The sequence below is a fragment of the Psammomys obesus genome, unplaced genomic scaffold (assembly GCF_907164565.1).
Source record: "Psammomys obesus unplaced genomic scaffold, mPsaObe1.curated_primary_1811, whole genome shotgun sequence".
Taxonomy (NCBI): Eukaryota; Metazoa; Chordata; class Mammalia; order Rodentia; family Muridae; genus Psammomys; species Psammomys obesus.
Genome location: NW_026595470.1, coordinates 27,905 through 51,340, shown reverse-complemented (window position 1 = coordinate 51,340; position 23,436 = coordinate 27,905).

Genomic DNA, 23,436 nt, shown 5'->3' with positions numbered 1-23,436 from the left:
TCTTGATGAGACCTGATAGGCTAGGGTCAGATAGTAGGGGAGGAGGTCCTCCCCTATCAGTGGACTTGGAGAGGGGCATGGGAGGAGATGAGGGAGGGAGGGTGAGACTGGGAGGAGATGAGGGAGGGGGCTACAGCCAGAATACAAAGTGAATTCATTGTAATAAATAATAAATAAAAAGAAAAAAAAAGAAGAAAAAAGGCTAACCATACAGTGTTTCCTCTCAGACCTCAGTGCAATTAAACCAGAAACCAATCAGCAAAAACAAGGGAAGAGAATATCATGATATTTGGACACTAAACCTAGTTTTAAATGACCTAAACATGAAAGACTTTATCTCAAGATAAATTTAAAAAATTTGAAACTAACAGGAAATAAAAACATAATTTATTAAAATTGGCCCAATGCACTGAAAACAGTGTATAGTTTTGAACATGTTTATTAGAAAATGAGAGAGTTAGAATTTGTAGTCAACCTCTGCTGTGGGCAGCTAGAAAAGATGAGCAAATTACATCCAAAACAAGTGTGGGAAAATAAAAATCCATAAAACAAGTGTGGGAAAATAGGAAATCCGTAAAAAAAAAAAAAAGCAAAATTATTTGAAAAAAAAATCAGTGAAATCAGATGGTGGTTGATCTTGATTATCAAGTTGATTGGCTTAAGAGATTACCTGGAGAGATAGCTTACTTCTGGTTGTGTCTATAAAGGAGTTTTTGGAAATTATTAATTAAGAAAGGGTAAAGAATTATTTTAGAAATGATCAGTAGAGGAAAAAAGAAGAGAGCCTGTAAGAATGTTTTTTTTTTTCTGTTTCTTTCTGTCTCTCTGTTTCTCTGTCTCTGTCTGTCTCTGTCTCTCTCTCCTTCCCTCTCTGCTTCCCGGCTACCATGATATGAAATGCTTGGCTCCAACATATTCTCTTTGCTATGGTGCACCAAACCCTCTGAAACCATGAATCAAAATAAATATTTATTAAAGCAAAGAAAAATTAGACAACTTTGAAAAGATCGCTGAGAAATATGCTGAATAAGTGATAAACTAAAAGAAATCAGCCAATTCCCTAAAAGACCCAATCAACTACCCCTCTCCTACAGGAAGATATGAATGACTTGGGAAAAAAAAAAAAAAAAAAAAGAACTTTCCAAACCAGAAAAAAAAAAATTATGCTCAGTATGGCTCACTAGTAAACTCTCCCACAGACTGAAGGAAAAAAAAAATCAATTCTATACAATTTCTTTCAAAAGAGAGAAGGGAAGGCAATGCTTCCTGAATAATTCCATGGAATAGCATATTCTGAATCCCTGTACTAAGGATAAATAAAGGTTGAACATCCCTGATCCAAAAATCCCAAATGTTCTGAAATCAGAAATATTTTTGAGCACTGACATTCCCCTCAAAAAGTGTGAAATTGTGGATTATTCTTAATTTGGGAGTTTGGGTTAAGAATGTTTTAATTAAATCCATGTAAATATTCTACAATGTGGCATACTCCACAAGCCAAAAACCTAATTGTTCAAAGCATTTATGACAAAGAACAGCCAGTCTATATTGCAAAAGAGAATGACCTCAGAGGTCTTCCAAAACAAATGCAAGCGGCGCCACATAAATGTATGTGGTGACTGACAGCTTTATGCCAGAGTTTAACATTTGAAACTCAGTGCCACACAATCATACAAATGCACACAGAAGAAAGTGAAAACATCTGACACTAATTCATGATGTTTTCAAACTTGGTGTATTAGGAATATAGGGGGAACATTTTCAACATAAAAAAGGAAATTTTTAAAAACCAGAAACAGATCCATAGCAAACATCATATTAATAGTTACACCCTCAAAGCTTCCTCACTAAGACAACAGAAAGACAATATAAGGCAAGTATGTCCTCCCCTTCTCCAACTGTCAGGAAGACCTAAATAATACAGTGAAAGAAATGGAAGAATCCAGACCAGAAAGGAAGAAAGGAAACTGTGCTCATAGTTGATGTGATTGTCTATATAGAAAACCTGAAATGACAAAAATATCCTGGCAAGTGATGGGACCACCTGAGTAGGGTATATGATTAATAGCAAAAGCTGCCATTCTCATACATAGCAAAAATAAACAAACAGAATTTGAGAGCAACAGAAAATACTATTTACATTGACACTCCTCAAAGTGTACTATCAAGGAGTAAATCTAAGAAAATATGTACACAATCTACATGCAGAAAATTCAAAACTCACAATACTAAAGGCCAAAACAAACGGAGAGAAAAGAATCTCTTTTCTTTTAAGGGATAAGACCTGAAATTAATTTATGCTCAGTTCTTCACTTGTTCAATATAGTGTATTCCCAATCAAGAGCGAGCAAATTCTTCTGTAGCTATAAATACAAATTATGTCATTTTTATACAGAGAAGAAAAGACTCAGGAGAGACAAGACAGAAGAACAAAGCTAGAAAACAGATACTATATAATGTCAAGACTTAGTATATAGCTGATGTAATGAAGGCTGTGTGGTACTAGGGAAGAAAAGGGAAATCAATTGATGGAACAGAACAGAAAGGTCAGAAATGCTCCCCATAGATACCATTTGCTGCAAAGAAGCAAAAGCAATATAATGCAGACTCATCCCCATAAAGTTACTGGGACAACTGCACAGCTACACCCACAATACCACATACCACAAACACACATGGCAATGATGCACAGACACACCACACACAAATATAACACATGTACTCCAACTATACATCACAAACACACACAAGTATGTAAGTACACACCACCACATATAAAACCATACAAACACACATTACATACATAGACATAATACACAAATATACACAACAAACAATATGCAAACCCACACACCATACACCACATCTTACACACAAACAAACACTACTTGAATAGATATGACATACGGAAACCCACACAACAAACAATATACAGACACACCACATACAAGGCATACCCATATACATGCAAACACATACACACATCACGTATAGATATAACACACAAACATACACGACATACTCAACTACACAAGTGTGGGCCCTGATAACCATACAATTTGGTGAGCTGGCCTGGACCAAGAGTGAGGTCATAGCGTGTCCAAACCCCAAAAATCTCATCTTGAGACTGGCAGGAGTGGTACTGTTCCCTCCCAGCCTTGCACCTCATGTCTCAGTGTACATAGCCTTAAAGCCCCCCATCTCTGTCTTCCTTGAGGTGGTCACTAGCCTGGCAGCCAGGTTACAGGTTAAACGTCCTCTCTCCTTATAAGGTCATGTCCAGCAAGCACCTGGAATCCCCCTTTATGCAAATAAGACATTCCCAGCACCTTGGCCCCGGCCAGTGATGTACACTCACCCAGAAAGCCTCTACCCACTCCCCAAATGTTTAAATAGCCTTTGTTACCCCCATTAAATGAGCTTTCTCACTGAAGCTGTCTCCCGAGAAGAATTCTGTTTCTTGCACACTCCCCTCTGCCTGAGCTCTCAATCACCTGGCTGTTCCTGTCTCCCTCCCCCTCTCAGGATCCACCAGTTGTGATCACACTGTTAAGGGTGGGGAAGCTGGACATGAAAGGCACACAAACACAAAAGGTACTATATACATAGACACACAGCACGCACAGACACACCACATACACAGAAACAAGCACCACCAAACAAATGACATAAAACATACATCACACACTCACACCACACACAAACACAGATATACGCCATACACACAAACAGACACATGCTATCCACATACACACACTAGAGGGAAGAACCTAGGAAAAAGATCCTCCACTCTTCACCAAATGTGAGGAGTAAAAAATACATACCTGTCCCCAAAGAAATATCTGCATAAGCCTCAGTAACCTTGGGTCTAGTAGTGATTTTCTAGATGCAACCACGGCACAGTTCTCAAAAGAAATAACAGTAAAGGTAGCTTTCACTAAAGGAAAATATCTGCTCTGTAAAAGATACTGTCAAGTGGGAGAGAAGACATCATCGACAGAGGAAATATTTGTGAAGATATGTCTGGAAAGGACTGCTGAAAAACAAAACAAACAAACAAACAAACAAAAACAACACACAGAAAAACCAAGTGCAATAGTAAGAAAACAATCTAGTTTAAAAATGGATCAAAGACTTGAAAGGGATAAATCAGACCACGCAGAGATGGCACATAAGGAAAATACTCTCTATCTGCTAGGACCAGGAAAATGTACATTGAAACGGAGCTGCTACTACTCTTGGCCCAGTCCAGAACACTGCCACCAACAGCTGGGGAGGGCCTGCGGAAGCAGGAAGCCTCCTCCTTTGTGGGTGGACATGAGAAAGGGTGTGGCTGCTTTAAAAGACAGCGTGCAAACACCGGGGAGTCCAGCAAGGGTGCTGCTGGCTCCTTACCAGGGGAGCTGTAAACATGTCAGCCAGGCATGACGGCCCTTGCTTAGCACTTCAGAACATCTTAGTTTGATTTCTATTTTGCAAGAAAAACTCTGATCAAAACCAAATTTGGGTAGAAAGTTTGATTTGACTTTCATTCCCCTCTCATATTCTTTCACGGAGGGAAATCAGGGCAGGAACCTGGAAGCAGAAACTGAAGCAGAGATCATGGAAGAATGTTACTTTCTGGCTTGCTTTTCGTGGTGTGCTCAGCTACTTTTCTTATGGGACCTAGGACTAGTTGTCCAGAGCGACAGTAGTGCCATACAATGAGATGGACCCTTTCACACCAATGAGGAAAATGCCAATCTGATGGAGGTATTTTCTCAAAGTAGGTTTCCTCTTTCCAGAAGAAAAGTTGTGCCAAGTTGATAAAAACAAACAAACAAACAACAACAAAAATTAGCACATTAAGTTTGAGGCCAGTCTCAACTCTGAGGAAAAAAGGATAAGGAAGGAGAGAAGGAAGGAAGGAGAAAGACCTACATACAGAAGCCTGCATGTGGATTTTACAGAAGCTTTATTTATAACTTCCAAAACTTAGAAGGAGCCAACCAAGATGTCCTTTTGCAGATAAATAGAAAAACTATAGTACTGACAATGGAATATTACTCAGTGCCGAAAAAGGAACAGTTGAGCCATAGGCAGACATGGAGGAAAACAAATGCGTATTACTATGGAAGAGAAGCTAGTCTGAAAAGGCTGTAGCCTGTCACTCACTGGACATTCAGGGAAAGACCTAAGTATGGCAGGAATAGAACACCAGGAGAGAAGGAGCACTTTCAGGGTAGTGAAATTATTCTGCGAGTTACTGTAATAGTAGATGCAGGTATATTGGTTAGAATGAAAAGCTGTACACAATGAAGAATGAGCCTGAATGCAAACTGTAGGTTTGGGGTAACAATGAAATAGTGGGATGTAGGCTAATAATTTGGAACAGACACGCCCTCCGGGGGGGCTGTTGACAAGGGGAGGGAATTCAGGTGTGGAGGCAGCGTGAGCCTGAGTGTTTCTGAGCCTCCCTTTCAATTTAGCAGCAAGCCTAAAACTGCTCTGAAAATTTCCCACCTTTCAAATACTGCCATAGAAGCATATTGCAGAGTTGTAGCTCTGCCCACAGACAAGAATGTTCTATTGTGATGCCAGAGAACAGTTATTCTTGCCAGGCTCATACTGTGCGCTAAGAGTTCTCGCCTTTTAAGACTGAAAGGCCCTGAACAATGTGCCCAGCCCCTTCCATTCTCCCTCCAAAGTCACCACAGACCCACAGAGGTGAACCCCAAACAGTTTTCAGGCAAGAAAATAGCATCCCTGAAGTTTAAAAAGGTTTGTTTTTTTTTTTTCCTCACCCACATCTCCCTCCAGGCCATTAGAAAGCCATCAGGGTACCAACGTAGTTAGGGTGCCTTCTTCCCCAGCTCATGGACTAAGATAACAGAGCTTGTGGTTGAGCGGAACAAAGTAGCACTAAGCCCCTGCCTCCAGAATCCTCACGGGGTCTCTTCAGTTCTTCGCTGTCTGGGGATGCTCCCTGCAGATAATGATTTAACAGAGCAGCTGCGTGAGTCTGAGGACTGTCGTCAGTTCAGTAGTTCCATGCTCAGCTAGACCTTTGAAACTAGGGTTTCCACATCTTGATCATTGCTTTAGTTCATGCCTGACTCCCCTAGAATGCAGAGCAAGGAGGTGGGTATCCAACGACTTATTTGCCCTTGGCATAATGGAAGCTAGCAGGATCCGAAGAGCTCCCTTGGTACACAGAGAAGAAACGAGATACCTAACATTCCCCAGGCAATCAGAGGGGAAGTCTATTCACAAACTACCCACCCAGAAGTGTTCGCCACACATCACCCAGCACAAACTACTGCACTCTGTGACACTCCTTAGCTCGCAGACGCTTGGAGATTCTACCTATGTGAACGAGAAGTAAAATATAAATGTTACAGAAGACTCCCAATTGAGCCTTTTTTTTTTTTTCATTTTCTGCTAAATTAGAAGGCTTGCATTTGTCATCCCTCATTCCGTCAACACACACATCATTTTACTGTCTGTTCAGAGTCCAGGCCAGATCTTAGGTCAGAGTGACAGGGAGTATAAACAAGGTCTGGAAGCCTAAAGGCTAGAGAAGGTAACCCTGAACATTTAGACGCTGAAGGATTCTTTTTGTGTGTGTGAAGAATCTCTTGACCAAGGGACAGCAGGGGGAAATTTCTTCCTGGGCCACTGAATGGTAGATTGTCTCAGGTCCTGTCACTTTCTGAAAATAGAAAGAATAACCCAAGGTCAGGGGCGATGGACCTTCAGCTCTTTCTACTCTGACTGGTAGTTCCTTGCCTTCGGAATTGTATCACCATCTTGGAATGTGTCATTATTCTGTAACGTGTAGTGTCTGTCGGTTTAATTGTTGGGTTCACATGCTTCACATAGCAGTGTTGGCTGCAGAGTACATAAATTATTAGTGTTCTGGCTCTTTCAGTCTGCTCCATTTTCAGTGGAGGAAAATAAACTTTTTTCTCATTGGCTTTGGTCCCCCTCGCTTTTTTTTTTTTTTTATTGTAAACATGAAGAGACTTTGTCAAATGTCTGGTCATTTCTACCCAGTGCTGCCGTGTCATTACTTGTACACTCAGGAGATGGATGGCCTATGTCACTATCCTAATTCATGATACGCTACTGTCACTAGCCTGTAAATAACAAGAGGGGACTTTTCCAGAGAAGAAAACCCTTCTGTTCATTAGATTTAAGCCCTCTTTCAGATCCCTTCATATAACCTTTTATTGAAATTTTTACAACGTAGAATCAACTTTTGGTCAGGCAATAAAATGGCACTAATTCAAATAGTAGGGGCTCGAGAGTAGGGAGGCCAGTTAGAATAACTGAAAAATAATGTTTATCAGAGGGAGATGTATCTCTGCCAAGAGTTACTATGAATCTAAACTCTACAACTAAAATCTCTTCTGGTGAACTTTCTCTAGTTAAGAGGCTGCTGAGCTACCAAGTGGGACCCACGCCAGCCTGTGTTGGGGAACATACATAGGTCAACAGAGGTTCTTGTTGTCCTGCCTGCGAAACCTCAGCATTTACTGATGTGTGTGTGCTGAGAGCTTCATAATAAAGCCCACCCTAGTGTCATCTCTAAGTCTACATTGAGCAGATGTGTAGAAAGCTAACAGTCCTTTCAGTGGAGCCTCTGGAAGATGGAGCTGATGGATAATTACCATGGTCCATTGGGTATTTTACCATCTCTGCAGGTTCCCAGGAAGAGCGTTCTCCAGCTTCCCGCAGCCATGACCATCCCACATCATGTTGGTTCCCTTTCCTTTTTTCAATTCAATTTCTAATGCTTATTGGCACCATCTTCTAAATCGAACTGTACGAACACTATTGTCTCAGATTTACCTCTGGCAAAACCCACTAGATGACTCGAAATGGGAGACCACAAGAGATGATCTTACTGAGTATCTATGTGAACCAGAGGAAAGCAGGGGTTCGTGCACGCAGGATGCTTTGTAGCCCCAGCCGTGCAAAGCTCAGAGAACTTAGGCTCCAGGCAAATCAACAGCCACTAAAGCCATCCCAAGCCAGTGGCTTCTGGGTCCTCTGTCTCGTGAACTTGAAGAATACATTTTATTGACAATAGAAGGGCGATTTTAGAAAGGGGCTTATTGCAGGAATGTGAGCCGGAGTTCATGAGGAAAAAGACAGAGCTCCTACGTAACAGAATTGGGTCCCCAGGACTGGGTCACCACTGAGACACTGGGCCTTTGATAGAACTTGTGGTAGAAACTGGGCTGAGGCATGAGGGCCAGGGCTGGAAAGTCTTGTCGGCCCACATGGGAAGTGTCCTCTCCATGCCTCTCAGTTCTGGTTATTTCCCCACATACAGCTTCCAGGAGGCAGGGCTCAGTTAAGGCTTATAAAAGGAAGAAAAAAAAAAAAAAAAACAAAACGGAACAAGAGGCACTCTTTTGGCACTTCTGGGCCCTTTCTAGGACAGAATTTTTCCAGCCAAGGACAAGAATCTAAGTCCCTGTCTCTAAACCGCCCAACCAGCTTCAGCTTCCTGTTCTCTTCTTAAGGATGAGTATCAGGTAGATAATGAAGTCAAAGAATCTGTGGTAAGGTGACACTCTACATTGTCATCAGTGAGGAAAGCAGAAAGTGTCAACCTGCTGATAGGCTTACAGCATTTTATTTGTAAGTACTGGAACTTGTCCTAGAGGCAAGCCTGTTAAAGTTGCTGACCTGTGCCTTTAAGATCTGCCCTCCCCTCTGAGCACAAAGTTTGCCCTTCCTCTGCCTGAGCATCTCCAGAGAATCTCCAGGGCCACTGTCCCTGCCAATCATGAGGTGATGAGGTGATGTGAGGATGATCCCTTGGGGAAGTGCCCATCACTCATGACTAAGTCTTATTTTAGATCCCAATTCCCAGTCTGTTTATTTCCTCAAACAAGTTACACGGAAATGCGGATTAGAAGATTAAGACTTCTTAAGTGTCTCCAAAATAACCTTCCTCGTTCCTGTACTTTTCCAAGGGCATCTATCTGCTCATTTTTCTTACTTTACCGCCTCTGCTTTATTACTTCTTCTTGCTGTTCCGCCAGCCATTTGTCCTAACACAGTTAGACCTAAACATGTTTCATATGCCTTTAACTGCAAAGGGAATGAGAGTTACTTCAGCTGAGCTTGTGTCTTAATCAAACTGGCTGTAGTAAGAAGGACGATCATCCCTCCAGTATGGGTGGGAGATGTGGAGGTAAAGGTCCAAGTTGAGAGAGACAGGTTTAACATTTATGTAGAATTCTATGTAGCAAATCTAGAAATCATAATATTTATTAACTAGAGTATGTGTTCCTGTGAGTAAAGAGCAATTCTAAATTGACTAAGGTCAATTGAAGACTATTGTTTTTAATGCAAGAGCCTCTCTCTTCAATTTCTTCATTGGTAAATATGTCCTGAACTGGGCCCAAAATAATATCAAATCAGTAGTAGTTAATTATCCTTTCTTTACCATATCCCCCAAAATGATTTTCAGACATGTCTCTGGTTTGGGAACATTTCTTCTTCATTTTTATGCCCTACATGTTGCTAAGAGTGAAACTTAAGACACAATACAAATGACAGAGTTCATCCAAACACAGAATGAGTCATAAGTGCGGCATCCGGGTAAGCCATGCTGAAGGGAGAGCTAGCATGTTCAGTCAAAAGCAGATAAAAGGCCTAAACCAACAGACATCACTATCTAGAAGGCACAGACTGTCTTTTTGTTTTTTTAAATATGCTTGCATATTTCAAAGAAAATAATTTTTAAACTTGTAGAGAAGACACCACCCAGGAGACACTCAGAGGATTCTGCCCAGCAGTGTGAGCTGAGGAGTCGAATCCCCTGATTGGCTGCAGCTGTATTTGTGCCTAATGTGGACATGTTTTGATGAGTTAGCTGCTTGTGATTGGCTGAAGTTCAGCTGTTTGGGACTGGTTGCAAACAGGCTGTTTTTCACACACACACACACACACACACACACACACACACAATCACACTGTTAAGTTAGGTTTTTGTTTGTTTATTTACTGGCTCAGGTTACAGTTTGTAACAGAAATTCAAACACAGGATGATCTTGGGCTGGTGGTCTCCTGCCTACTGAAATGAAAGTGACTCTAGCTTGCTGTTTCTCCTGAAGCTTCGTAGTAGAAACCTGAAGAATAAGAAACTAGTATGTACAAACAGTTCTTCCCAAGTGTGTGCACACTGTTATGGAAGCTCATTCTAAAACAGTTCAGTGAAAGTGGAAAATATTGGCTGGGCATGGTAGCTCATGCTTTTCATTCCAGCACTCAGGAGGTAGAGGCAGGTACATTTCTGTGAGTTGGAAGCCAGCTTCGTCTACACAGCTAATTCCAGGCCAACTTGGGCTACATAGTGACATAGTAAGACCCGGCCTCAAAAGAAAAAGGAAAGTATTGCTTGTGAGGTTTACCACTGACACTGGCAGATTGGGATGAGGCTGGAAGAGGAGAAAGCTAATATCCACCGAGTGCCATCTAGATACCAATGACTTCCCATACATGACTCGCTTATTCTGTTCATGGGGGCCTCAGCCCAGAGCTCTGTGGTTGCATCATGCCACTTCACTCTCCTGAGTAAAATTAACTCCTTGTTGATATTTAGCCAGTGAGCTAATGTAAGAAGCCCGGGTGTGAGTCTGTTGTCTTCAACCATGGTGATATGGGATGTGGGTTCCTATTTTTCACATGTTTGAATTTTTGTTTGTTTGTTTTTGAGACACTGTCTACTGTGTAAACTAGACTATCCTTGAACCCAGAGAAATCTGCCTGCCTCTGCCTCCCAAGACCTAGGATTATGGGTGTGAGCCATTGCACTAGACTAAGCAAGTACTCTATTACTCTATTACAGTCACTAGAATGTTTTTGGTTTGTTTGTTTGTTTGTTTTTCTGCTGAAACTACTAGGCCTCTCTAAATTTCAGGAACTGTACTTGTGGGATTCTCCTGTCTCAGCATCTTGTATGGCTAGGATTATGGGTATAACAGGTATGTTTTTCTAGGCCTAGCTACTTTCCTTTCTATATATATGAACTCACTAAATTCAGCTTCAGTGTACCCAAGCCTTTCAGCATCCCAGCTTTCCCTCCCTCATATCCCTGTGCTTTTCCTGCTGTAAAGGCCTTGTGAAGGGCTGAATAAGAATGACCCCCATAGACTCATATATTTGAATGCTTAGTCATCGAGAGTGGCACTATGTAAGAAGGATTAAAAGATAAAGATGTGGCTTTGTAGGAGGAAGTGTGGCCTTGTTGGAGGAAGTATGTCACTTTGAGATTTCAAAAGCCCGAGCTAGGCCCAGTGTCACTCTCTCTTCTTGCTGTGTGTGGATCTCAGCTACTTCTCCAGCACAGTGTCTCACTGTGTGCTGCAATGTTTCCTGCCATGACAATAATGGACTGGATCTCTGAAACTATAAGAAAGCCCCACTTAAATGCTTTCTTTTAGAAGAGTCGCTGTGGTCAAGGTGTCTCTTCAAAGCAATACTGATTAAGACAGGCCTTATACTCTGGAATTGCTGGAATTGCCCAAATGCTAAGGTTATTGTAAAACAATCCAGTGTCTGAGGTTTCATGAACTCAGACTCGGAGTTTGCCCTGGGCACTATGCTTTCTTTTGTCTTTGATTTCTTTACATTCCATGAACCAGAAAGATTATATTTTATTATAGTATTCTACTGTTTGGGATTCTTTCCTTTGTACTCAAATTTCAGTGAAACAACTGACTTTTAAACTCTACCAGTTTAATTTGGAGTTCTTATACCTGTAGGCTTGTTGCTTGGAGAGCTCTCCTCAGTCCGGGTAGGGACTTTGTCTTTGCCTGTGTTTATTGCTGAGCATTAGCTACTCTAAATGCCAATAGGGCACTAAGAAGTGGAGTTGTGTAGGAGTATTCCTGTGGGTAGATATCTCCTAACCACTCCTGGCCTATTTGATTCCATTTGTTTGTGCACGGTTTACATATAAACATTATCACCGGTGATGAGTAGGTGTGAAATAAACAAGGAAGTATGCAAATTATGGTCATGCTCATTACAAATGGCTTTCCCTGAAATATACTAAATGCCACTCCTTAGGATCTAATACATTTAACAAAATTTATCAGCATGTTCTCCTTCCCCCAGCCCTTACCTATTAAGGACTAATGAAATGCCATTTATTTAATGACACATGCACTGGCTATTTCCACTGCATTTGGGAACTTACTCATGCAATCATCTTTCTTTAATTATCTGACTCCAAAGAATATTTCAAAGTCTTTCCAAGACCTTCTGAAGTTATTATTTCACTTTTGAATAAGATTTACTCTTCCCCTCTAGACACATAATCTCTAATCATTTTCCTCAGAAGAAGGCTGACACTTCATTTGTCTCCTAAGCAATAAGACACGACCACCTCTGTGCATAATGAAGGACTCCAAAGCCTGAATTTATTGTGAAGCACATAGCAAAACTAATTGCATGAACCAAAGAAGTCTAATCAGTATAAAAATTAGAATATAGACAATCATTTGAATGATAATACCAGAAAGGACTTGAGAGATCATTTGTGATCAGCTCAGCTTACAGATAAGAAGAGTCAGGTCTAGAAAAATGAAGAAACCTCAGAAGGTCACAGCCTAGCTCCTGGCAAAAACTGCCTCCCAAATTCTGCTGCACAGGGACTTCACACTGTGCTCATGTTTTGAAAGCTGGGTTACCTCCTCAAACATTTCCCATTTTAAACAAGATTGTCAAGGCCCTTTTATCAATGTACTTGAAAAGAATTTCTAATTTCTTGTAAGGACACTCATATTTTAAATTTTGTTGCACGAGCAGATCAAATGCCATCAGGCAACACCTAGAAAGGATTTGTGTTTCCTCTGAATTCTAATGTGGCCTCTTTACCTGCCACATGGGCAGGTGTGTCTTCCTACCTTACATCGCACTCACTTCGGTCCATATCTTCTCTTAGGTCAATCAGCTCCCGAGGGTCTTCAGTAAGGTCTGTGTCAATGTGAACATGGGATCGCCTTCTTTTTATCACTCTCCTCACACATACTTTAAAACTTCTCATATCACATTTCTGACAGACTCCATTGCGGGAAACCAGCTGTCTTTTTGATTTAACCAATAGAATGATAGTTACAGATGATCACCTAGATTACGTGGAGCTGGATAATGCCACTGTATGAACCTTGTTTGCTGGGATTTCAGGAAATTCAAGCCGAGTACAATAAACCTTGAGCTGCAGCACGTGCGAGTGGGGTGTTTTAAATAATTAAGGAGTTTAAATTTATTTCTCTTCCTAAATGGCAGTGTTAAGGGAAATTTAATTAAAATTCACAATTTTTTATTATTGTTGCTTCTGAAATTGGGAATAAAATGTAAGATTCCACTGCAGTCACCTGAGGGAAAAAGCAAAGATTGTATAATATGATTTATTACTATTCTAGCTGTCCTCTGTCTTCATCCACTCATTTGGTCAGGAGACAATTCAGTGGGGACCTCATGGCTTTGATGGGGAAGCTCAGAGCCACTGTGAGAGCACACAGGGAATGTTTACCCTCCGCCACGGGGACAGCAGACCAAGATCATGCTAGACTGGCATCGCAGCTGAAGGCAGAGGGACAAGTTAAAGGCAGGCTGCAGTAGAGCGACGGTTAGAGGTTCCAGATAACAAAGCAAGCGAGAACTTGATGTAGCTATCAAGAAGGTTCCATGAGGGCCAGGGCCCAGAATGGCAGCTGATTTCAACGAGAGCATCCATATTGTAGATAAATCTTGGTCTTTCAAGAAACAGAAAAGTTGGTTTCTGCTATGTAGCAGTGCCAGGCAGACTTACAGCCCCAGTTTTTCAGCAGAAGCTTCGAGTCTAGATTTTTTTTTTAAGGAGAAATTTCCATTTTTAAATGTTGAAATGTAACTACAGTCTACTAGTTTAAGAGGTCTAGTCAGGAGCAGTCCTTCAAGGTGTGGCTTGCAGGCCAACATAAGATCAGTGCTGACATCTTACAGAGGGGAATTCTCAGGCCTGGCTTTTTGCCTTAAAAAGCAAAATCTCTGTGGCTGATGGAGCTTAGGGATCTGATTTCACAAGCCCTTGAGGTGATTTGGATGCGGCTGATACTTGCTTCTTGGAAGACATTTTTCATTGATTACTCGAAACTTAAAGCATGCTCTTGCCATTTTGTCAGTGGCATTTGGAAGAAAAAAAAAAGTTTTCAAGGTCCAAGCAGACTAAGATGCCAACAGTGTTTCACTTGCCTTGTGTCTTCCTCTCCCTTCATCCTTAAATCATGTTTTATAGTCTCTATATAACAGCCAACTTCCTCTCACCCAGCCTCCAAGAAACCCTCTGAGGCACCGCACGCACCACAGCACATGCCTGTCACCCTACTCATACCATCCTTTGTTATCAGCTGTGATAAACACATACGGAATTGATTTGGTAACTTCCCAGTGATGCAATGAAATAGTGGCCGACTGGAAAGGATGGCACAGCTCTTTATTGGCTGATGGCATTTCTCTCCAGGATGTGTGTGCTACCATCTATATAATGACTTGAAGAAAAAAAAAAATATGCTTTATGGTCTCTACAGCACCATCAATAGAGTTCCTATTTGATTACTAAGGGGGGGAAAAAAACTCTTACTAAGAGAAATTATGGCATCATAGATAGGAAGAAGTTAATGTCTTCTAAAGATGTAAGAGAATCCTATAGGTTTATCATATACTAAATCCCTTTCCCTACATACGTATGCAGGAGGTATCTTGTTATTGTCACTTCCCAGAACCTCTGAGGACTGAGCTGCTCTGACCCAGTGGGCCTCTCACTCTGGACCACATAACTTCGGACATCACTCTTGCTTGCACAGCCTGCTTGCTGGTTTGGAAATAAAACAACCTTGAAGTAAAGCCAAGCTGTGATTCTCATCCACTATTGAACCCAGGCCAGATCCTGGGCTTAGCCCTCTTCCAGCGTTGTGAGCAATGAATGCAGCACCAGCTGGATGACAAGCAACACCACAGGACTATCTGGGTGGCTACCACATCGGATCATCCATTGAGAAGGCTTCTTCATCCAGGATGAGGTAAAAAATAGTGGACCGTGCGATAAAGGATTTCCTTGTAACTTCAGGAGACAAACACATGAGTGCTGGGACTTGGTGTGTTTTAAACAAAGACCATCAAAAGAGAGTTACAAAGTGCAAAAACACTTTGGGAAAGTGGAAAGGGCACTTGGAAGCAATGGAGCTGCTGCCTGACTCTGAGGAGACTCTCCTTATCTGCATTGTTTATTAAGGACTTTGACTTCCATACTTGTTCCCAGATAATTTGGAAAGCTGCCTGGGCTGACTTAAATGCCATGGATGAATAGTGGGGGAGAACCAGACACTCTGAGCACACTGAGCCTTAAGGAACCATGCAGTCCCTTCCTGACACTATTTCCAAACAACATGTCTTATGACATTTAGTGTGGATAGAGTTTTTTTGGAGGCAACATTTCTGTACACACAGCAGACACATGCTTGATTCTGTGCAGTACTGGGTAAGTTTGGAGTCTTATTTCTCCAATTTGATCTCCGTAACACAGTTCGTTTATAAGTTAAGAAACCTCTAGAAGTCCTTAATGTGAATTATAGTCATAGGCTTCCTTCTCTAGGAGGACTTCTCCCTGAGGTCACACTCTCTGCAAATACTACACATTTTAAGCCCACCAAAAGGAGAGATAGTGGCATTTCTACCAAACCACAGCAAACAACAAACTTAGAATCTCGCCACAAAGGAGCTGCTGTTATCTTTGAGGGCCAGCCTCCCCAAGAGCTGCTATTGTGAGAAAGTTTCTTGAGAAGACGAAGGGAAGAGAGAGGAAGCCTGCTCTGAGTCCTGTCAGCTGCAGGGGCACAAGAACTACACGGTAAATCCCTGCTATTCCCTGCCCATGCCTTCATTCTGGAGTAGCCTTAACCACATGACAAAGTTCATGGTGGGACAAATGCAGGCAGGCTCTCTGAAGAAACCTTCTCTGTGCACAGTTTATAAATATGTTACAGGCTGTGTGGTTTGCTTTGCTATTTTCATAACTAACATTGTCATCCATTTTAATTTGGAGGAAATCTATTTTGTCATTGTGTTCTCTTACGGCTCCTGATTTTTGTTCCTTGCTACAAAAATAGTTGTCTAATACTCTCCTCTTATGCACTGTCTTAAAGATGTAATATTTTATACATTAAATTTAAGGTCCAGTTATCTGATGTGAATTTTCGTTTGTGAAATGAAATATCAGATGGAATATATTTCTCCCCAACTAACATCCCTTTGTTCCTGTGTTTGCCATATGATGTAGCGATCTTATTCTTCAGTACACACCTACTGGAACAAAGCATGGCCACACAAAAGCCTCCATGGCATTGGTAGAGCAGCCTTAGCTAGTCAGCCATCAACTGGTGAGCAGATACACAGGTTGAGGACTATTCGCTATGAAATACTTCTTGGCAAAAACAAGGCACGAAAACAGTACAATATGAAGGAATCTCAAAAACATTAATGGAAAAAACCCTCAGGGGACTTTACAATGTATAATTCTTTTTATAGGGGAAGCCAGAAAAGGTAAAATAAAGGTGAGAAATTAAAAAAAGTGGTGAGTAGCTGTTTGGCTGATGGTCAGAAGGTAGAGGCTGATGACAAATGATGCTGAGACAGCTTTTGTGAGTGAGAAAAATGCTCGAAACAGCTTCTGTTGTCCTGCTTTGTGAGACAGGACCTCCTGCAGCCCCAGCTGGCCTCGAGCTGGGTAGCAGAGCCTTGAACAGCTGATCTTTATCTTCCTGCCTCCCCTGAAATTACAGGCAGGTGTTGTCATGTCCAGCTTTAATACCCTGATTCTTGAAGTGTTCACACCACAGTATGAAAACCTTTCTGTTAAAATGGGCAAATGTACTGTAGGTTTATAAACTAGTAAATCTGGGAGAAAGGTGCATGAACAGCAGTATACAGAAGGTAAATTCGAATTTAAATCACAATTTTCTTTTCCTTCACTAGGCCTCAATCCTCTTTATCCCGGGGGGTTTTCTTCTGATATTAAATTGATGCCTGCCGGGAAGTCACCCTCCCCTTTCAAACGTCTTCATGTTTGAAATGAGTTTCTTGTGGATGGCGTTGTTTCTTGGCTCACTGAGTCTCTGCCATTTCATTTGGTATATATATCTAGAACATTGCCATTCAAAGTGAGGGTAGTCATACTTGAAATTAATAATTAATACTGTTTTATAGCCTTGTCTTTTCTTTATTGTCTTCTACACTTCCTGACCCCTGAATGTTAAGTCTTTTTATATGATTTCATTTTTTTTTTTTTATTCCTTATCAAACCAATTACACTTCGATTTCAGCATCCGGACCATCAACTCCAGGGCTTTACATGTGTTACTCAGGCACCCTGCCACTCAGCTCCTTCTCGTCCCTTAGACTTCTAAAAGCTTATTTAGTAATTATCCTAGGGATGGCAATACTCAGATCCAGCAGAAGGCAGGTCTCCTTTGCAACAGTACCGCGCAGCACTGCAAGGGAAGGGCCGGTGCATGCAGCGAGGTCTTCCCAGCTTGCTCTTCCAGACCTTGGAACAATTTGTCCTGCATCCCATTTGTCCACGCACTATGATCGTCAGATATGCCGATATTCCTCTTTTGCAAAAGCTGTCTTGGTAGATTAATTAGGGATAAGAGAAGTCAAATTTTTCATCCTCCTCTAAGGCTGCTCTTCGGTGTTCTTTGAATTTCTTTTGAGAGGCATATAACAATCACACATATTTGAGGGGGTAAAATGTGATGTTTTGATATGTTCTGATATGTGTTGTGTATTGAAGATCCAGGACAGCATGACCACACCTCATTTTTAAGATGAGAACATTTAGTCTATTTTAGCCATCCACTCTTCACTGTTAACTACCGATACCCTGGCTGTGTAATAGAACTGATAGAATAGAAAGTTCAATCATCACCTCTCCTCCCCTTCCTTCTTTACTCTCTGCTACTACTTTATTCTCAACTTGTGCTGTCAATTTATTTATTTATTTATTTATTTATTTATTTATTTATTTATTTATTTATTTATTTATTTATTTATACATACCTGCATGGCTGCGTTCAGTGAATACAATGCTCACCAAGCTTAACACTGTTACATTTTATGCCTTAATTATAGATACAGAATGGGTGGATTACTTCATGAGCAATGAAGTAGGTTTAGATATTGATGTTCATAAGCAGTGCAGGTGTCTCTCTGTACACTGATATCATTTCCTTTGGCTACACACATATATTCGGTACTTATTTGAACTCTTGGGAGACCCTGGCACCGTCTTTTCATAATGGCTGTACTAACTTGGACTCTGGCAAGACTATGTAAGTGCTGTTTAGAACAGCTGTCTCAGCTGGTGAAAGGCAGTAGCTCACTGAGGTTTTGTCTTTCTCTGATTGCTTAAGTGATGTCGGACACTTCTTAGCGCCGTTAGCCATTTCCTTTCCGGATCTTCTGAGAGATTATCTGTGTAGACCTCAAGCCTGTTTCAAATCAGATGGGGTGGGCAGGTTACTGAGTATATTATGTATTTTAGATAGTAATCCTTTTTCAGACACGTACTTTACAAACACAATTCTGTCCTCTAGGCTCCCTCTGAGCTCTTTTATCTTATTCTGCAGAAACCTTCCAGTTTGCAGCATACAGTCCCATTTGTCCTGTTTGCCTTTGTTTTCTACATTATGAGGATTAAACTTACTTTTTGTCTAGTTCAAGGTTATGAAACTCCTCTCGGCTGTCTTTGAGTCAGTTCCAACTCATCTTTGTTTATGTGAGAGAGAGGCCTATTCCATTCCTCTGCATGTGGAAAATGCCATTTATTTCTTTTTTTTAAACTATAAACTTTAAATTAGCTTACGAAGCAACGGGTTTCCACCCATACTTCATTTGGCTTGATCCCTTCCTGTCCTCTCCCTTCCCTGCCTTTTCTTTCCTACTCTGTCCTTTAGCCCCCACTGCTCTCTCTTCCTCGCTGTTCTCCTGTCTTCTCTGCCCTCCCTTAGAGTCTTTCTTCTAGTTTTTGACCTTTGCCTCTCTCTTTTCCTACCAGGCTACAGACTTACCGGAGGCTAAGATCTGTGTATGAGAGAGAACATATGGTCTGAGCCTGGGTTACCTCACTTAATGTTTTCCAAATTCATACATTTTTTTCCTGTAAATTTCATTTTTTTCTGTATAAATAAATAAAATCCCATTGTATCTATGTGACACATTTTCATTTTCTATTCTTCAGTTGATGGCTATCTAAGCTGGCTTCATTTCTTGCCACTGTGAAAAGAACGGTGAAGACCATAAGCGTGTCCACGTCATAGGATGTGGGCATATGCCCAGGAGTGCCATTAAAGAGACTTTCTCCCACTGCATGTTTTTGTCACTTTTGTCATGTATCTATTGACAGAAAGGAGTATGGAGATTTTTTTAAGACTTTCAGTTTGATAGATCATGTATTGTTTTTATGCCAGTACCATGATTTTTGCTTTTTATAGCATTTTGGTGTATTTTGAAGCTAGGAAGTTCTGTCTCCAGTTTGTTTGTTTTGGCTACTCTTTTGTGGCTTCATATGAATCTGAAGATTTATTTTTCTATGTTCTGTAAAAATGTCATTGGTATTTGGTAGGGACTGGATCCAACACATCTTTGGGAATCTTTCTTCATACAGATCAGTCTCTCTCTGCCTTTTATTTTCTTTTTTCCTAAAAGATCTTTAACAATTCTTGCAAGATGGGCCCACTCACGATAAAAACAAACTCTCTCAATTTTATGAGAAGCTATAGAAAACCAAAGATAAAAACAATCTAAGAAACTAGAAATATAGCTAAGAGTGAGTATACTTTATTTCTCCCCTTCTCCCATTTTGAGACAGTGTCTCACTATGTAGCCCAGGCTGGCCTTTAACTCAAACTTCTTCTGTTTTGGCTTCCAAATGTTCCTTCACTTTTGCAGAATAGTCTTGTATAGGTTTAGAATACTATGCTGATAGGGGCTTTGTGTGTGTGTGTGTGTGTGTGTGTGTGTGTGTGTGTGTGTGTGTGTATGTCTGAAATAGTCTCACCATAGGCCCAGACTGTCAGACTGTGGTGGCAATTCTTCTGCCTCTACGTCCCTAATGCTGAGCCTGACACACTAGGCCTGTATATTCAAACAAGCACTTTAGCTCGATGCAGCGCTAGCAAATTTCAAAGAAACAGATTGGTTCTTTCCTCCAAGTTATCTGTGTAGCAAGAATGACTGTTCACATAAAATTCTTGTGGGGAAAAAAAAGACTGTACCTGCAAACGGAGTCTCTGTCAATATGTTTCCGCTAAGTAAACCAAAGATATTTCCCCTAAGTATCAGACCATATTGGTCTGAATGAGGCTGAACTTTGGCACAAATGAAGACTGCTGCCTGTCACAGACATGACAGGAAAGCTAGTGAGAGAGGAAAACCTTCAGCCTGTTCATCCATTCTCACCTACACTGACTTTCTTTTCACTGGAATGGTAGTGTGCTGGGTGTTCACACAGGAGACAGGTGTAGAAATCGAGATGAATGTGGCCACACTCAGCTCCCCACAAATGAATTCACAGAAACTTGCCTGCAATCTGATAGATTTAGATTCGTGGTTTTAACCTGCCAGGGAAGGCATGTTGGATTCCAGGGCTCATCGAGATGTTCTGCTTGAGTGGGTCTCAGATGAGCCTGAGCCTCAAGTGATGCTGGTTATGTCCATCCAGGAAACAACACTTTGTGAAACAGTTCTTTTCAAACCATGGATGCTTGATGAGCCTTGACAACAGTGGATCTCAACCTTGTGGGTCATCATCTCTTTGGGGTCACATATCAGATATCCTCTCTATCAGATGCTATAATTCATAATAATAGCAAAATTATAGGGTCACAGCATTAGGAAGGTTGAGAACCACTGCTTTACAAACTACTTAATTCTATAATCCTTCTGGTATTCTTTAATGACACAAGTTATTTTTTTCCTAAATAGTGGAAACCTTTAATAAAAAAGCTGAATATGAACTACAAGATTAGAATTATAGACAACTCACTCCCTATTTTGCAGATGATACCAAAACTCAAGTATGTATGGGGCAAAGCCAGGAACAATCCACACATTTGATTGTAAGTCCGGATGGATTATGATCTCGGTTTCTTTTTTCTTTTTAATTTTTCTTTTCTTTTTATTAATTACACTTTATTCACTTTGTATCCCAGCTGTAGCCTCCTTCCCTAATCCCCTCCCAATCCCATCCCCCTCTCTCCCTCCTCTTTTCCTATATCCCTCCCCAAGTCCAATGATAGGGAAGATACTCCTCCCCTTACCTCTGATCCTAGTGTATCAGGTCTCATCAGGACTGGCTTCATTGTCTTCCTCTGTGGACTGGTAAGGCTGCTCCCCCCTCGGGTGGAGGTGATCAAAGATCCAGCCAATGAGTTCATGTCAGAGATGGTCCTTGCTCCTATTACTGGGGAAACCTCTTGTACACTGAGTTGCCATGGCTACATCTATGCAGGGGTTCTAGGTTATCTCCATGCATGGTCCATGTTTGGAGTATCAGTCTCACAAAAGACCCCTATGTCCAGATTTTTGGTTCTGTTGCTCTCCTTATAAAGCTCCTGTCCCCTCCAGGTCTTTCTATCTCTCCCTTCTTTCATAAGATTTCCTGCACTCTGCCCGAAGTTTGGCTATGAGTCTCAGCGTATGTTTTGGTACACTGCTGGGTAAAACATAGTTAAGAAAAAGTTTTCAAACAGGATGCCTTAAAAACCCTCCTAGCCATACCTACTACAATGCACACACTGCTTAATTTTCTACATACAATAGTGGTCCCATTGAAGGAGCCGGCAATATTGTTGCCATCTGTTTTCATAAGCATAATCTATAATATTCACATAGCGAGGATCATGTGACAGTGTTTCTCTAAAAACATTGTGCTGTTGAAGGATATATGGCCATATCTGGCGCAGTTTTTATATATACCAGCATATCTATTTCATTCTAAAAGGCAGACCTATGAAAATCACCTCATTTGGGACCATGCAATTCATGCTCTAAGCTCAGGTCTTACTTAATTCAGGTTGAGACGGCCGAGGTATGTTGCCAAGCCAGGAGCACAGAGGATACTGAAACCCTCTCTGCGGGACTTAGCTAAGAGGTCAAGCTGTGGCAAGGCTCTCAGAATGTGCCCCTGGAAGGGTAGCTCCTTGGTTTCCATGAGGGAAGTGCCGAAGCATGTCTTCTACACAATGTACACCTGGAGAGCCTATAGTAGCCCTTCTTTCCCACAGGAACACATCCTGAGTCCCCCTGAAACCATCATTAGTACTGATGTTGACACAAAGGGTCCACTCTGTAAGGGCATATAGAGCACAGTTTATAAAGCAGGCAGAGGAAGGCTTAACAGTAACTAGTAGGAAATAGTACAGTGAGAACATTATTTCAATGTAGTTTGGATTTGAATATCCTCCAAAGGCTCATGTCTTAAAAGCTTCCATTTCTTCAGGAGGATCTTTTATTTTGGGGGGAGGGGACAGGTTAGCCATAGCTTGAGCAGGTGGCAGCTAGCATGAAGTCTTGAGGTCACTGGTGACATGATTCTGAAGGAAACTGTGGCCCTGGTCCCTTCTCTTGCTCTCAGGCATTTCCCTGTGCTGTGCAGCCTTGGTCAGAACAATGGGGTGAACAATGGAAGTTCCAGAAGTGTGAACTGACAAAACTTTTCCTCTTTCTTTTGTGAGTTAGTTATCTCATGTATTTGCTACTTTCAAAAAACCAAAAACCCACACCATACTTAGCACTTTAGTTAGATCACGTGATGACATGGTGCCTAGGAAAGCAGCTCAAGTGAGCGATGTGGAATTAGAGCACTGTTGATCTTTTTAACTGGGATTACAACAGTGCTGTGAGTTGATCTGCTGACTAGCGGATGGGTAGTACATACAGCATGGAGACGGTGGACAAAGGGATGCTTCATGTACTAGGCAGGCCAAGTGTGATGGCTTGGGGAGAACAGGCCAGCAGCAAATGCAGCAGCAGCAGGAGTGAAGCATACCCTTCACACAGAGAAGGCTTGAACCATAAAAACAATGGTTTGGATAGCTTTTACCAGCAAGGCCTCTGAAGCCAAGAAAAGCACAGAAAATACAGAAATGAAAGCAGAGGGGAAAGGCACTGTTTTCTTTGAACGGATACTAAATGGTCTCATGAAACTTAATATGGCTCCTCTTTGAAGTCTCCAGTCCTACTGCAGAAAGAAAATCCTACGAGCAAACCAAGAGAAGAAATATAATACTCCAGGGTGCTCAGAGTAACTGGAAAAGCAGACCAGAGTTGACAGGAAGATGAAGCTTTTTCAGGCTGTGCTCTGATTCGGCGCTGGAAATCCGAGTGAGC